The sequence below is a fragment of the Rhamphochromis sp. 'chilingali' genome (assembly GCF_963969265.1).
Source record: "Rhamphochromis sp. 'chilingali' genome assembly, chromosome: 11".
NCBI classification, from domain to species: domain Eukaryota; kingdom Metazoa; phylum Chordata; class Actinopteri; order Cichliformes; family Cichlidae; genus Rhamphochromis; species Rhamphochromis sp. 'chilingali'.
In genome coordinates, this window is record NC_137938.1 from 34,613,646 (window position 1) to 34,630,446 (window position 16,801).

The 16,801-nt window shown below is 41.5% G+C and overlaps 1 protein-coding gene across 1 annotated transcript in view; it reads left to right on the forward strand.

Annotated features, from left to right (window-relative positions):
* The first annotated feature begins 6,312 nt into the window (after positions 1–6,312).
* The window catches only part of satb1b (SATB homeobox 1b), a 58,156-nt gene continuing 47,667 nt past the window's right edge, over positions 6,313–16,801 (forward strand). The window contains exon 1 of the mRNA XM_080895710.1: positions 6,313–6,522. The gene's annotated coding sequence lies outside the window, so the exon portion shown is untranslated. The remainder of the gene's footprint in view (positions 6,523–16,801) is intronic.

Here is a 16,801-nt window from a genome sequence, read left to right on the forward strand (position 1 = left end):
CATTATTTGAACTGGCATCCACCCAGTTAGATATCAGAGCCATATTACCTGCAGTGGCTCATTAGAAGCCCTCGGTTCACTCAGACATAGACAGACCATTGTTTTAAGCAGCGCTGCCCTGCATGTCTAGGTTGTCTGTGATTGACTAATGAGTGCACAATCAAATTGAGGAGATGCAAGGGCAGAGAGAGTTCAAACTTTAACTGAGTTTCTGCAACTCTGCATCTTTCTGCTACTTCTTTCCTCAACTAAAAACCTACTGAGTAGCAAATAATATTTCTTGACAGAAACAGCTTATGCTTGACGATGAATTGAAATGACTCACAGTTAAAATCCCCCTAAAATATTAGCACATGGAGTTACCTTGGTTTCTCTCTCATCTCTCTGTCTCTGTCAATGATTCATCTTTTTCAAGTTAGTGAAAATTTCCCTGTTGCTTTCCACCCAGTTACAGCAGACAGCCGTGGCTAAATCCCTCCCACGTATTTTGCACTAAATTACCAGTAATCAATCTCTTATTAGTTATCACCTTATCCTGATACTCCGACTTTCGTTTTCTCTTTGTACGTCAGCACTAAACTCTGATTGACAAACTTCAGAAGTGGACCCGAAAACGTCGCTGCCCGCACACATTACTCACACGTTAACTCTGCAGCTTGCAAGGCTGTGCGTTAGCGTGTAATAGGCGCTATTAATAAAGCCAAGCCATGCGTGACTCGACTTTCTCTCTGCAGCCTCCTCTCATGGTTGACTTCTTAACGGGGATTCAGTTGTGTGAGTTTGGATCAGTCTAATCACATTTGTTTAATTAAGCACAGCTAATAGACTCTCCAGGAGATAGGGTGTCTCACTGTGACGGCAGCGCTGCTCTGAGATGCATGTCAAACACAGAGGCCTAGACGCTGTAGTTCCCCTAGCTCTGTGCTGGTTGACATGCCCGACATCCAGCCGTGTTTACAGACTTGACACGACCAAGCTACGGGTTAAATGTTGCGTGGATGGATGCCAGAGGAATGCGTAACTTTTTAACAACATACATGCTCTTTAGCCTCCTTTCTATGACAGAAAATCCAACTGTTTGCGGGTGGTATCATCCTAAATAATGTGTAATATTAAGATATATAATTACACGACTGCTTTTTTGCAACATATAGACACTTTAACCGACCCTTGACCAGATGTTCTTAACACCTGGTGTTTCTTTGTTCCTTTGACAGAGACAATATGGTCATTTTATATATTCCAGCTGCATTAAAAGCATATTTTATAAAACTGTGAATTCACATGAAAGGCATGATGTCGTCTACACATAAGTGATAATAAACCAGATCTCAGAGCAACAATACTGCACTGTAGAAATATTCCATTCAAAGTGCTCATTTCACTTTTACATTGTTTTCTACTTATATGAACACACACAAATATTTGAATGATTCATACTTACGGTCCCAGGTGAACTGCATGACACTGATAACACTGTGTTGTGTCATTGTGTGGACTTTAATTTGTTAGTTGTCACTCATTTAAACATTGCACACTGCAGACACACATGCCTCGTGGTAATGGCACTTCCCAACGACATTAGCCTCCCTCAGTGGGTCAACTGTTCATGAAATCCAATCTGATCAACATCTGCAGCCCCACCCAAAGGCTCTGATGTTCTAGAGACAAATGCTACAGGATACTCCAGAGGTCCTGGGGAGGGTTACACACTATTAGGTAGGTGAGTTTAATGTTGTGTCCTTTTTAAACAGTTAGTTCAGAGCACTGATATGTATCAGAGTGAAAGACTGAAATATATCTGATTTTCTACTTTCCTTTAATCTTTGATTCTTTTTTCAGCTGTTGAACAATTCAGAGATTATCAAAGTGAAACTGTGTGACACGTTTAGAGCAGAAATGCCTCTGAAAGAGCTACGAACAACCCAACGACATCCAAAATATGACAAAGAGCTACAATCGTACATCGTAATTTCATATGCACACTGCCACCAACCAAGAGCCACTCTTTAATGCTGCGTTGGATTTTTGTAAATAGAATTCTTGGACTTTCAGACTCTTCTGATTAAAGTTTTCCTTCAACAAGAAAGGCAAGTGTTTAAAAACAATGTTGCTTGAAATAGAGAGACAAAACCCTCCAGGAAAAGGAGAAAGTCAGTAGGCACCCAGAGTAAGTTAGGGAGGAGGGTGGGATGGATGAGCCCATCAAACATCAGACTGAGGAGACAGGAGTTTCCCACTGACAATAAACATACTTTTCTCTGACACTAATCAGGTAGTAGTTTCTCAACTTTAAGAAGCTGATGCGTCACCATTATCAGTACAAGGACTGTGGATAAGAGAAAAAAAAGAAACAAGGGACAAAGAACACAGTCTTTTTTTGACAACCACTAAAGTCACAGCTGTTCCCGATGATCCAAACTACTTCACATTCTCTCTGGGGATCAACAGACACAATGTGATATAAATTTAAAACTCAAAACTTTTTGCTCAATTAAGCTTTAAAAAAATCCTCCTTATGATCCTCCGTGATCCTAGGATCAGTTTGAGGTCAAGAGTTTAACACTGCAGGGCTGGAGATGGTTTCATGATGTTCACATTACCAGGATGCTCAAGGAAAAGAAATCCCACTGTGCCCCTCACTGCATAACTGACACAAGATCTTAATGTGTTACACAGAAAAACGAGCACATCGGTATACCTGAAGAAAATTTGTGATCACAGAGTCCTCTAACATCTGGGCAGCTGCCACCAATGTTCAACTGACGCTCTCCACGTGCAGTAATGTACTAAGTGACATTAAGCTGCCACATCTGACGGGAGAGTTCACACCGGAAAGTAATTACTCTTCTGGGCTGTTTTCTTTCGCCCAGCTGACTTAACAGCTGTAGGCGTGTGCGCTTTGGAGTTGCTGCTGCGGGTCAGCTTTTGTTGTTCTGATTGGTTCTCATCTCCACTGTCCTCGTTGGCAGCACGCAAATGAGGATTAATAGTGTTTCATTTGAGAGGTGAGCTTGTGAAGTATACTCCTCTCTCAAAATGTGAAGAGATGCTGTAAAGAAAAGCAAGGAAAAATTGCACTTCCATTTCGATTCCTGCCGAGGAGATCAGAGGAGGAGAAAATGTGGGAAGCCAGTGTTTACCCTTGGATGAAGCCAGGTAGACAAGTCATAGGTAGACAGGAATCCTTGTTAATCTTTAAAAGGTGAAAGATTATAAAAGATCTATTGAGGAAAGTTACAAAGGCTAACCACAAAACCAGAGCTTAAAAAAGAAAACACACCCGCACACAAAGTGGCTGAGCATTCCTGATTTAGACGAGACGTCTGTCTTATAGCTCTTGGGCATCTTTCTGAGACAAATTACTTTGAGTAGTCAATAGCCTGTAATTAAAATATACCCACTTGATGGAGACGCAACAGTGTCTCTCTATTTAGTTATGGGTTGGAAAGATTAATTCTGGGGTGTATAACCCTTGTAATTTTGCAAGTGCTGTTTATTGTTTTCAGAGAAAATTTTTTTAGTGCAGACGATTGAAATGTCTCAGCTCAAGGTCTGCTTTGATTTGCTTGCGCTTCACACACACTTGGTCCTCTCTTTGTGCTTTATATGTGCCCTACTCATGCTTCAGCAACATAGATGCACATTAACAATTTGTATTAATGTTTTGGAACACATCCACAGCTCTCGCACATCGCTGCTGCACTAATGTTCTTTGTGTTTGAATCCAGAGGTCAGGGTTTGCTGTTTTTTTACTCTCAGAAATACTGGTAAAAGCTGCTGGATGCCAGCATATTAAACCCAAAGAATGAAAAGAGTCTTATAAAGAGGGGCCATCATTTGCTGACCTCCTCTCCTCTTACTCTACCCTGTTTAACATGAAACTCACTGGTCCCCCTTGTGGTTAAAGTAACAACTGCAGCACATGTGGGCTCAGGGAGGCAGCAGCATGAATTGTTGAATAAAACAGAGGCTGCATTGAAATCACCAGCTGTTGTCCGTAATGATGAAAACATCCCCAACTTAGCATGAATTTATAATTATGCAAAAAGCAAATTTGAATCTCTTTACTGGAACTTTTCAATTCCCATTCAATCTCCCGGGAGAGAGCTGTTGTGAATCATATGCAGAGATTGTGTGTATCTGTGAGAGAGTGTGTGTGTGATTTTTTTCCTCCCTGTTTTTTTTTTTTTTAATGCAGATCTCAGATACTTCATAATGAAACTTTTGTGGAGTCCCAAAACCACAACAAATGAACTTTTCTGAGAAGTATTTTCATATATGAGCTTACAATAATGACTCCAGTCCTTTACGTTCAGCGTGGACAACAAGAGAAACATTCAGATTTTTTTAAGACTAACTCTATCTTCATCTCACCTTCTGTTGCTCAGTTTCTTTTAGCTCCTTTCCCTCCCCTCACTAATTCTATTTTCACGGGGGTTTGTAAATTAAGTGTAAATGTAAATGGATCAGTGTGTTATTATGCTAAATCCAGCCAAAGAAACACGTTCGTATTGTAAGTAAACAGCTGCATTACCTGTGGGCTCCTGCACACCTGCTAGTGCATAGCAGTTAGCCTGTGCAGATGCAAACTGTCAATCATTTCACACACGCAGGCAAACAAACAAAGGCGTGCATGTGACAAATGTGTATAAATGTGCAAGGTGCAAGAAAGTTCAAACACATGACACAAATTAAAAAAAAAAAAAATTCTTGCAAACCACAATCTGTGATGCACACACACACAGTATAAAACACACTCACATTATAGTGTCACATCCACATGATCAGCAGCAGCTCATGCACATACACGATTGGCACAAATAAAGTCAAATATAATAAATTATTTTTGCATTAAACTCTTTCATCTTTTTTCTGATGCTGAAGGATATTGTTGGGGACGTTCAAGCACAACATGTAGAGGTATAAAAATAATTTCCTTTACTAAGTGTAATATGTACTTCATTAAGACTATTAAATTGAATTTACCATATGTACAGATGTTTCCCATCTATTTTCAGACTTCAGCAGAAAAAGCGACCTATATCTCTCTATATTGTATTTTTTTTTCACGTAAATACAGCACTCAGTATATGAAAATCAATTAAAATATCACAAATATATTTAGACGCTATCAGGGCGGAAAATAAAAGGTTTTTTCTCTCTTCTTCTTTCTCTGTCAGCATCCTCAGTGTCTCGGCTAATTCAGCTTCTTACTGTGTTCTTAAAAAATATCCAAGACAACAAATAAAATGAAATGATCCTCTCTCTATGCTGGTTTTACAAATTTGCAGTCATTTAGTATATATATTTTTTAATTTCTTATTTAAACAGGCCTGTATTGACTTCGGTTGGTGGATCTGTGTCTGCGTGATGTCCGCAGTTAAGTTATAAGCGCAAAAAAAGCACACAGCAACAGCTTGCGTTGATAAAATCAAAGTGAGTGTGGTTCAGTAATGATGCATTAAAAATGTTCACTGCCGAATAGTCGGAATAATAATTATTTCCCACTAAAAGCCTTGTTTAAATTGGCGAAATTAATTGGAAAAATAGCTGTCGGCAAACACAGCAGAAGAACAGACTGCAGCATTAACACGCCTTTCAACCAGCATTGTTCAAACTTAATTATTCTTGAAAACTTTTCCCCCCCTTCCTTGTTTCCTATATTTTGGCGGCTTTCAGACAAATCAACCCATCTGCTTTAATAAACAGCTCTTTATGTCGATACGAGCATGTGATGTATACCAGACTGTACCGGGCAGTACGGTTTCATGCTCGGCTCAGGTGTGCGGGGAGGGAAAGCTGGCAGGTTGCCCTCCGCTATTAAAACAACAGGCTTTGAGTCGCTTCGGAGCAAAACGCACGCCGCTGCGCGCACTTTTACTATTTACCAGACTTTTTTTTCCTCCCTTCTTCTTCTTCTTGACATGCAAACATGTGGCGTGTAAATATGAAAATGAATGAGTATAAGAGCTCTCCTGGCAGTGACTTCTCTCTCTCTCTCTCTCTCTCTCTCTCTCGCTCTCTCGCTCGCTCGCTCTCTGTCCCCGGAGAGCGGCGCGTCGGAGAGGAGCGGCTGTAAAAACCAAAGTGGGGCAATGAGACAAGCTGCGCCACAGCTGGCAAATCATCGATTTGAGCATCAGAAACGGGGAGGGGCGGTTCATTTACCTGCCACCCTCTCAAAGCAGCCCTCCTCACATGCCGCTACTCTACTCTCCTCTTCTTCACCCCCGCTGCCCGCAGCGCACGGTTGCTCACGTTTCTGCGCTCCATCAGCCGTGTGCGCTCCCCAACTTCACTCCAACCTCCGCCAGTGCGGTTTCTACTTGACGACCCCCTCCTCCTCCTCCTCATCCGTAGGACTTTTGACTTTTTTTTTCTTTTTCTTTTTTTAAAAAAAGCAGTTCTTCCTCCCACAGAGCAGTCGCCTATTTTTGGATCTCTCGCCGTGGAGCAGTGACAAGAGATTGTTCAACTTTTGATGGAAAACAAGAGGTCGGGCGACTGCTGACTTTAAAGGTACGGTCTCTTACTCTAAACTGTTTCTGCTCAAGTGATCGCTGTCCGCTGTCATTCTGTCACATGCCTCTTTATTAGAGCATCTGCACGGGTTTGAAATCACATTTTTATTGCGTGTCACATTAAAAAAGGGGGTCTCCTTGGAATTAGAAGAGTGAGATACTCTAAATGAATTAAAAGCAATTTTGCAGACCTTCATCTTCCAAATCACTTAAAACCCGCAGACCAAAAGTGGCTGTAAGAATTTAATATTTCAGAGAGATTTTTAAAATAAAATAAATAAAATTAAAATCGAGATTGTGAGCGGTGACGCCGAACCTAAACGCACGCATTCAGAACTTTCTAAATTTAAACGGGCCCGTGTCGTTTCTGCACAAATAAGCAAAGCACTCGTGATATTCGCGGGGTTAAGTGCACCCATCTCCTCTAATTCATTTAACAACTTACTCTGCGTCGCAGCAGAGGAGGAGGAGAAGTGATGCAGCCATCGCCACCGCTGCTCCTGGCCTGACCGTGTCACAGAAAGTTGCTTAGTTTTCCGTCGAGTCGTGAATCTTGTAGAAAATACTAGACTTCAAAATCAGGCCTTCCTCTCTTACTTATAATGAAGTGCGTGCTATCAAACAGCTGACACGTCTATTAGAAATGAATCTACTGCAGCCCAACTGCCCATCTACTTTTACTACTTTTTATTAGGCCATTAGAGCCACTTCATTTATTTCCTCCACATACTTACCATTTAATTACGTGTCAACTTGCTTCAACATTTTTACTGCTGTGACATGAAACATTTTGTGTAACTCTTAAAAAAAAACACTGACTGAGCCCAACAAGGTATAAAAAAGGTGTGAGAGACTCAGAAGGAAACAAACATTAAATGACTTTATTGCTTTCTTTCTGCTTGACATGGCGTGAGGCAGTCAGGAGGATGTGATGACAGAGTCGGCGTGGTAATGCTGTTTTGGTCTGCCTTATGGCTTTTGTCACAGTGCTGATAAAGTAATTTCAGGTACAACCAGACCTGTGTGTGTGTGTTTATGTGTGTGTTAGATAAAGAGATAGAGAATAGGGAGCAGTTATGAGAAGATGTATTAGTGTGCTCAAAATGCGTGGGCACCAATCTTCTGTGGTTTACAGGTTTTTAAAGGTTTCACTCTCTGTCTGTTCCTTTTGAAAAATAGCTGACATTTCACACAGCAGCAAGGCCAGTGGCTTTCACTCAGATATTCGAGATTATTTATATATAGATATCAGCATAAATACACACATGTAAGACAGAGTAGAGTTTGCGTTTAAGGCACAAGCAAGATGTGGCACAGGGGTGATCATTTGTGACAATTGTGCAGAGAAATTAATTTTATACAAAATAATAATAATCTAGCGGCGTTTTGCATTTCAGAGACCTGATCTGATAGCTTTCTGAAAAATAATAATTACTTCACGGTGTCACCGGTTGTTTACCATGTTGCTGCTGTAGTCAGGTCATGTGCGTTGCTCACGCACGTGCAAATTACAAGGTCAAGAGTGGCACTACTGCATGGGAAAAAGCAGGTTATGGCACAACACCGGTGATTTTTCTCCCTTTTATCTTTGCAGATCTGTGGCAGTTCAAGGTTCTGTGGCTTATCTGGTCAGTGCCTTAGACAGCAATGACAAACAGCCTTTTTCCTGTCTCGGGCTGCCATGTGTCACTTCTTGTAAAAGTCCTCAGACAACCAGAAGAAAGCCTCAACGGCAGTTTGTGAGCGTTGAAGCAAAACTTCTCGGTATTACTCCTCGCCTTCATTACAACCACTCCTTATCAGCTTGCGGTTGTGAAAGTGGCACAAAAAATGTTTGTGTACATACGATACCATGTCAATATGTTTGGCAAAATTTCTCCACTCGTTCTAGTTTAGCAGGAATGATAAGAATCAGAGTGTGAAGATGTCAGCGTTGCTTCATACTGCTGGGTCACACAGATCCAGCAGTAAAGCTTAAACATCTGTTACAGCTTATTAGTGCCTAATGAAATCCTCTGAATGTGTTCCCAGTTCTTACAATAACCCTACCGTGATTTACAATAAACCTACGATCTGAGAAGACATTTAAATATACTCACCCTTCTTCTTTTAAGTTACAGGTTTAACCTTGTTATACTCAGATTTTTCCCCTCAGAGCTTAGTTTTGTTTTCATTACGACTAATCGAAACTAGTGCACGCGGCATTTACTGTACTGTAGTAGTGTTGTAATAGCAGGAAATCAGCGTGTAGTGTGCACAAACACTCAGGGCTTTCTCACCGTCTTTTGCTTTTAAATCCCAGTGACGCTTCTGCATCACATCTCTTTTAATCATCAGTTTCAGGTCGTCAGGTCAAAGGGTTTCGTAGGACTGGCAGGATGACAAATTAAATCTTATCTCTCAGGTGGAGGTGGTGTTAGTTAAGTGTATATCAGTGTCTGCACGTTGCCGTGCTCTCGCTCAGTGTCAGGTTCACAGACTCTGAAGGGCAGGTTGTCAGGAGTGAGCGGGAGCAGAAAGTTTGTCCGGTGACCCCGAGACACCAATTAGCGTGGACATCGGAGAGCACAGGTTGTGATTTTTGTTGTTGTTTTTGCTGTGCAGTCTGCACTCAAATTATATTAGGAATGCTTCATCACTTTGCTTTAAAATTGAATTATGCTCTCAATCATCATTGCTTTCAGTAAAATTAGACAAAAAAGTTCAGGGAAAGAGGCTGTCTCTAAACACACAACAGACACTCCTATACGTCTCCATAAGCTTTGCTGTGTCGGCTGTGTGTCATGGTTGTTGTTTGAATTCCTCCAGCAAAAGATGCTGTTTATTAACTCCCCCACCACCACCACCTCACTCGCTGAGTATTTGCTGGGAGTTTAGAGCTGGGCTGTTCCTCACTTTGCTGAGGCTGATATCTCAGGCTAAAACCATTAATCGTCTTTCTTTACCACCTCGATAATTATCGCTGTAGCAAAATAACAGCTCAGCAAACAGTGAAATTATACCTGTGGTAGGGAGCAGAGTAAATACCTGTTTAGCTGCCAGCAAATGTATTTATTAGACTGTCGCCAGTAAATAAGAGGCCTGTCTCGTTTTTTAATGTGTGGCTCTTTGGGGATTCCATCCCTCCACACTCCCCGCCATGCCTCCTCTGTATGAAATAGCTCTGTTATGATTGCTAATAGAGGAGAAAGATAACAATGATTCCCTCTTTTTTTCCCCGTTTTTTCTTTTTGGTGGCGTGTTACAACTAGTGTGGAATAAGAAAACGCTGGTGAGTTAATAATGACTGCTGCATTCCAGGGCTCAAAAATGTAAGAAAGCCCCCCCCTGTCAGTTACAGACATACCACCCTGGGTGCATGCTTTTAGTGTGTGTGATTCAGGAGTTACAGCTCATTTTGTCATTATCTGGAAAGTTCTCTATAAGAAAGAAACAGGGGTGGGTTATGTTGTCCCGGCATGTTCAACTGCATTTATTTTGGCATATGCTTTGCATACTGTTGATCCAGATTCCTTGGCTTAGTGATAAAAGCATCATATTGTTTTTGGGTCCCCACAGTCAGCCCCGTTCGCTGAATGGCTTGGCGTGTCCTCCCTGGGACATAAAAAAATATCCGAAGTCCGTCACATTGGTTTTGTCACGCTTTTATGAAATGACATCCCTCTTATGTTAGATTTTTTTTTGGAGTTTGGAGTTGGGGGGTGTGTGTTCTTGTTCTTTATTGTGCTTCATGCTCCTGTATCAAATATAAATTACAGACGCAAACACATTCAAGTTTTCATGATTCAAATCATATTATTACCGGTCTAATCGTATGTTTTTTTTCTCAAGAGGGAAAAAAACCCTCATTGTCTTTCATTCGATGCTTGTCTTCATCCGATCTGTGTAGGTTTTTCTGAATCCTTTGTTCAGAGGGAGGAAAAAAAACAGCGATTTAGAGGAAAGCGCATCCCGCTAAGATCAGGTTGTTAATACCCACCCACATACCCCAATGAAACAATTTCAACAGATACTGTACTCTCTGTCTCACACACACACACACACACACACACACACACACACACACACACACACACACACACACACACACACACACACACACATTTGCCTTATCAACTGTTTTGTTCGTCAGTGGATGGATGATGCATCCTTTGACAAGGGATTAAATATGCAAAGAAAAATATGTAGATAAAGAAACACATCTTTAAGTCTGTGCTTCTTATTCAATACTTCTGCCTAAGCCTGAATATTAAGTGCGGTTTCCTTACACGCTTGCGTGCCATCTTTTTTCCCTTCAACTCACTGCAGCCTCACTTCTTGCACACTGAGGCGAGTAACACCATCCCGTCACCTGCCCTCATTTCCTTAACACTCCCCACAAGGCCAGGGGAACTGTGCCCTTCACCGCCTCTCACCCACTTCAGGAAAAACCCAGCGAGCCATGACAACCTTTCTCGCCCCTTCAGCATGCCCTCTCTCACAAAGCCGTCTTCAGTATTTCTTTCTGCCTCTCACACACTAACACCCGTGTCTCTCTAACTCTATTAATTGTTTATTTTTTGCCGTCCACGAGGCAGAAATTAGAGTTTAATTATTTGATCATGTGACGACCGGTGTCCAGCACGCAGTGACAGAAAAGTAATTTCTCCAAACAGGGCCCTGCCTCTGATGCCTGTTGATTGTTCTATGACTAATTGGTTTTATAATTCGATAAAGGCGCAGAGGCGCAAGAGAGGGAGGGGGGTGATAAACAAGGCGGTGAAGGGTCCTCTGGGTGCGCCTGGGTGGGGATGTTGGCTTTGAATCGTTAGCGCAGATTCCTGTGAGGAGGCCTGACATGGGCTTGAACCGACACGGCGCTGCTCGGCGGTCATTACAGCCAATATTATCCTGATGGCGGGGGTCACGGGTTCGGGCAAAAGGCACGAACTTCCAGGGCAGAGGGGCCTCGTTACAAACGGCGCGGAAAAACGCTCGCCACCACTGAGCGGATGTACATGTGTCTGTCTGTGTGGCGTGCATCTGTGTGGGAGCTGCACAGTGTACAGTGTACACCACACGCCATCGGGGGTGGCTGCTGGGTGTGGAGAGTTTTAACCTGAAAACAAGAGGTGGGAGTGCAGCGGTCGATCTGTCTGTGTATCAGAAATGGGGAGGGAGGAAATCCTCGTGGGGTCTGCTGTCTGCAGCGACGCCAAGACCCTCTGAGGGGAACTGGCGTTAGGCCTTCCTGTCAGCAGGCCTGAGGTGGAGACCACTTGCTCTGCTTCTATTTCTGTCGACTTCATGTGATTATAAAACAATTAAGTACTTAGGAGCCGACTCTCAGTTCATTACATCCCCCTTGTTCTTTCTTTCTCTCTTTTCTGCCTCCTCCCACACCAAAGTGCGGACATATGAGAAATGTAGAAATCACCTTCTCCTGCCGCTAATTGAAAGCCACACTCCTTGTATGAGAAGCTAATTTAAAACACGGAACTAATTCGAGCTGAAGGATATATTCACGGCGGAGTAGTTTGTCTTTTTGTGGTCACCTCGCAGCAGCTGTGTAAGTAGCTCTTTACGTCTTGCATGTAAATATTAATAAACCACCTCAAAGCTGAGCTCTGTACAGAGCTGAATGCGAGCTGTCTGTGCGCAACAGGAAAACGCAAGCAGTACCTGTGACAGCAAACACACACACAGACCAAGGGTGAAACCGGTCACTCTTAAAAAAACATTTCTGAGAAAACAATGAGCACCTCTGAGACAGCATCGAACCAAATGATGACACATTGCGCTTGTATTGTTAAGAAAGTGTAATATTCTGGGTTGGGTTAGTGGAGTCTGTAGCGCCTTTTGAAACTTATTTGCCCACACACTGTCAAAGAAATGTCAGTGGCACTAAACAAGTCAAACGCCTCCCTTTTTCCTGAATTCATTCATGATAGAAAAATCAATTCTGCACCAAGTGCTGTGCTCTTGTTTAGAAAAGAGGTTCGCTTTATTTTTGTGGCTTTTTTTTTTTGCTACTCATTTAACTGCTTCTTGGTTTTGCACGGCATCTACTGTACAACACCCTTGTTTTCATTTTTTCTCTGCACATGACATATTTTTGAGGTTCGTCTGCGCACCCACACTGATGCAGGCGTGTTTTGACACGTTTCCTCGACAGATTATTAAATCCTCTTCAGCCTCTAATAATACTATTATGTTTATGTGTGTGTGTTTTTTTTGTTGCGCGAGACACTTGCAGAAAGAGCTCAAAGTCGAACCAGTGACAGCGCTAACCCCCATGCTGCGTCTGTGTGTTTGCTCAGACTGGATCCGCAGACTAATTTGTATTAGTAACCAAATAATCGCATTAATTCCCATTAGAAGCATCACAAGTGGTGAGCATGAAGACATCACAACACCTACGTAGAGTAAGTGATGGCGCTGCCGCTTCGCTTGACACACTAAATAAAGACGCCTCTCGATGCTGAGCCAACAATAATATATTTTCTTATTCATTTTCAGCCTTTTCTCCCCCTTTTGTGTGCCAATGATTAGTATCCTTTTAAATGAAAGGCACATAATACTTCATTTCTTCAGGGACGTGTAGTTTAAAAAGCAGCGGGCCAGATATGATACCACTGATAAGTGTGTTATGGGAAAAAAACACACGCGGTACCTGTGATAATGCACACACTGAGGGTGAAATATATTTTAATATTATTTAAATATGAGGTGTCTCTTTAGCATCCAGTCTGTCATGTCATTTTTCATGATTTCTTTACAAATGTAGCCATCAGGCACAAAATCCTGCCTGAACAATTACACTTGTGTACATGCATCTCCCCAACACAAAGCCACACAAGGCTTGTAAAAACCCACCTTGAACAGAGCTAAATCTGCATTCAGCACATGATTATAACACCGCACAGCTAGTATTTTTAAAACGGCTTTCTGTGTTTCAAAACCCATTTTTCCCTCTTTTCTGTGTGATACAAAACGGTATATGTTAATTGATAATCAGCAGTGTTGATTCAGTGGTGCATTCAGTGCAAATCTGTGCCCTTCTGGATGTCAGAGGGTTTTCACAGCCACGTCGGTGCCAACCTAGCTGGCAGTGCCGGCACCTGTTGGCGGTGCCAAGGCCTGGCAGGGGTTATCGATGCTCTCTGATGGTGCCCGACAATCACAGTGGAAATGACTGCGGCTGCTTGCGTCATGCCAGATAGAAAAGAGCATTTGCCGACAATGGCTCGCTTTCACCATCGCTCCTGTTTTCCGGATGCTGCTAACGACGGCCAAGGAAGAAAAAAACTGGTTAAAAAAAAGAAAGAGAGAGGAACGGGAGCCGCTGCCGTGAACATCATGTAAAACATGTCAAACGTGGAAAACATGTCAACGTGCAGAACGTTGAGTAGCAATGCTGTGCAAGCCGAGGTGATGCAAAGCAATCTGCTGAAGAGAAGGTGTGGGTGTAGGGGGGCTCCAGCCTGTCAGATTCATGTTAGTACAAATCACAGAGAACCTGAAAAGGAGGCGCATGCATGCACACACACACGATATTCATGATTATTATTTCTATTCATGAAAAATAAAGTCAAATGTCCTTTACTTTCATGTATCTATGATGTGGTAAACTTACAAATAATCCATTTGTGACTTTTATGTCTTAAAGGGCTTGGTGGAAGTCTTGTTGCTGAATAATATGAATCTCTGAAGATGTATAAATAGTATTTACTCCACAGTTTGGGTCCTTTAACCACACTGCACACCACAGCTGGGTTTAATGCAAGTGTTGGCAGCTCACTGAAAACCAGAGACTGGTGGAGATAAGAATTGATTGCTGAATCTTTGAGTGACAGCCTCTGCACGTGAATTCAAACATGCTGGGGTCGCATATCAGCATTTTCAACAACTCTTCTACTTCCTGTTAAAAAAACCACATACGACGTGGGACCCTTTTAAAATGCAACCGCCTCCTCAAAACTTACACCTCACACTAACTAGGTGTCAATATTGCAAGACGTTCCATCTCAGGTCCGAAAGGTGAGTTTCACGTTGCATTTTTTTTTTCCGTTAAAAGCCTCTTTGATGGCCTCCTGCTATGAATTCCTAATGCAGTGTTTTTGGACACAAATGTATTTTAAAATGAACAAACTTTTGACCCCACAAAGGTGGGTGGAACAATGATTTAGTTTCACAACCAGGGGGGTGAATGAGAGGTGTAACTGTGATGCATCACTTCTTCCGTGATTGTTTTTTTTGATCGGTTCCAGGTTTGGCTTTATTTTAAAGACCTCCAGGTCTTTCCCTGCCTAAAAGAAGCACTTTATGTAAATTTAGAACCATTTTCTTTGTCGGGCTTCTCCGACTGCCGTCACTGGTTAAGCTAAGATGCTTACAACTGCCGGGATGCATTGTTTATGAAACAGCAGCTTTGTGTGAGACGATTTGCAGTCTTTTTTTTTCTTTTTTTTTTGCGGGGATGAGCTTTATCAACCCTGCAAACACATCGTAAGTCAGCATGTAGCATTATGTAGCACTTCATGCACACCTGACCTCCACGATCGACAACATTCAGGTTCTGTCGATGTGATAGGTACACACACTTCCTGTTTTCTGTTGGTTTCCTGTTTTTGTTCTTGCACAGCCTGGACAGACGTGCTTCTTCATTTCTCTTTGATGTACACACTGGCCTGATGACAAAGCCACACCTTATGTTAAGTGTGAAGAAAAGCACGCTTTTTATGAAACAAGTGTCCCCATGCTTTCATTTAATGTGCAAAATCTATTTCCCCATGTATTCTCAACGCTGAACTTTGCCTCACACACTCCCCCATCTGGCTCTTTCTAGGATCTAAAGATGGAGAGTCAGATATGCCACCCCTCACACCATGTGTGGGTGTGTCCATCATTAAAATGACCTTTTTCTCATGAAGTCAGAGTGAGGATCTTATTATTGGGTCACCTTAATGGTTCGGTAAAAACACCAGATCAGGCCTTTATTGACAATACCAACAGATTAACTTGTGTGATGTTTTGGCAGTTCGGCCAGCAGGGACTGGTTTGAGAAATAATTACAAAATAATGACAATAGCTTAACATCAGCCTGTTCAGGGTTTTTGTTGACAATATCAACAGAGATTAGCTCATCTAATATTTTGGTCTAACTTGCAGTGGAGGTAAAGTTTTAGCACATATGGGAAGACTGCTGAAAGCTAAATGTTGAGAGAGGGAAATGAGAGATGTGGCAATGAAGACTGCTTTTAAAAAAAAAAAAACTGTATTACTTGTACTATTTACAAAGCAATAAGTCAGTAATAGCCCTGAGAAATCACTAAAGCTTAATATTCAAGTTGATAAACAACCAACGTACATATTAATACAAAAATATGAGTCTAAATTGTATATTATTGCTGTAAGGGTGGAAAATGTAAATAAATATATTAATATGTAGTCAGTTTTTATTTGAAATAAAGCTATTATCTGCTTTTTAGACTTATATGTGTAATTTCTTATATTACTTTGTAGCGTATTTAGTTTTGTATTTTTATTTAGTCTTTATTTAACTAGGAAAATATGACTCTTGAGATTAAAAATATCTTTTGGAAATGTGTGTCTGCCAAGATAAACATCAGCACAATCAACTGTGATCAGTAATCCACACATGGAATAGGAACATTATAGGTACTTATGTGTATGAGACAAAGCAAAATGGTTAATGTTAAAGCTCAGACTTAAGCAGGGTCAGTTATGGTCAGTCATCATATTTGCATCCTGAGGTCATTTAAAGTGGCCTTAAATATATTTGGTGTATGGTTTGGATCAAACTCCAAACAATATTTCTACTCTGCAAAAATTTATTTTTATTCCTAGTTATGAGATTATTTTGGAGTTTTAAATAAATGGGTTTTGTTTTTTGCAAACACAGCATTTGTTAAATTTTTTCTCACTTTTACGTTTTGCTTTCAGTTTGTCTCAAAGGGCCAGCCACCTTACTTATTTTGCTATTCTGACTTCATCTGGATGTAGATTAATTTGTCAAACAAAAACTATACATTTGGCCCAAAGTAAAGTCCTGAAATAAATAAATAAATAAAACACATCATAAATTAAGGTATCGCGCGCGCGTGTGTGTGTGAGCATCTGTGTGTTACTCGGTAATAAATGCAGGACCGCCTCACTCTAATCAAGCTGATTAAAAATTCCTGCGCGCACAGCCGGAAATCGCACCACCGTTCCTCCCCGTTGTGTGTGTATTAGTGAGTGTGTGTGAATGCATGTGTGTTTATGTGTGTGTGGTT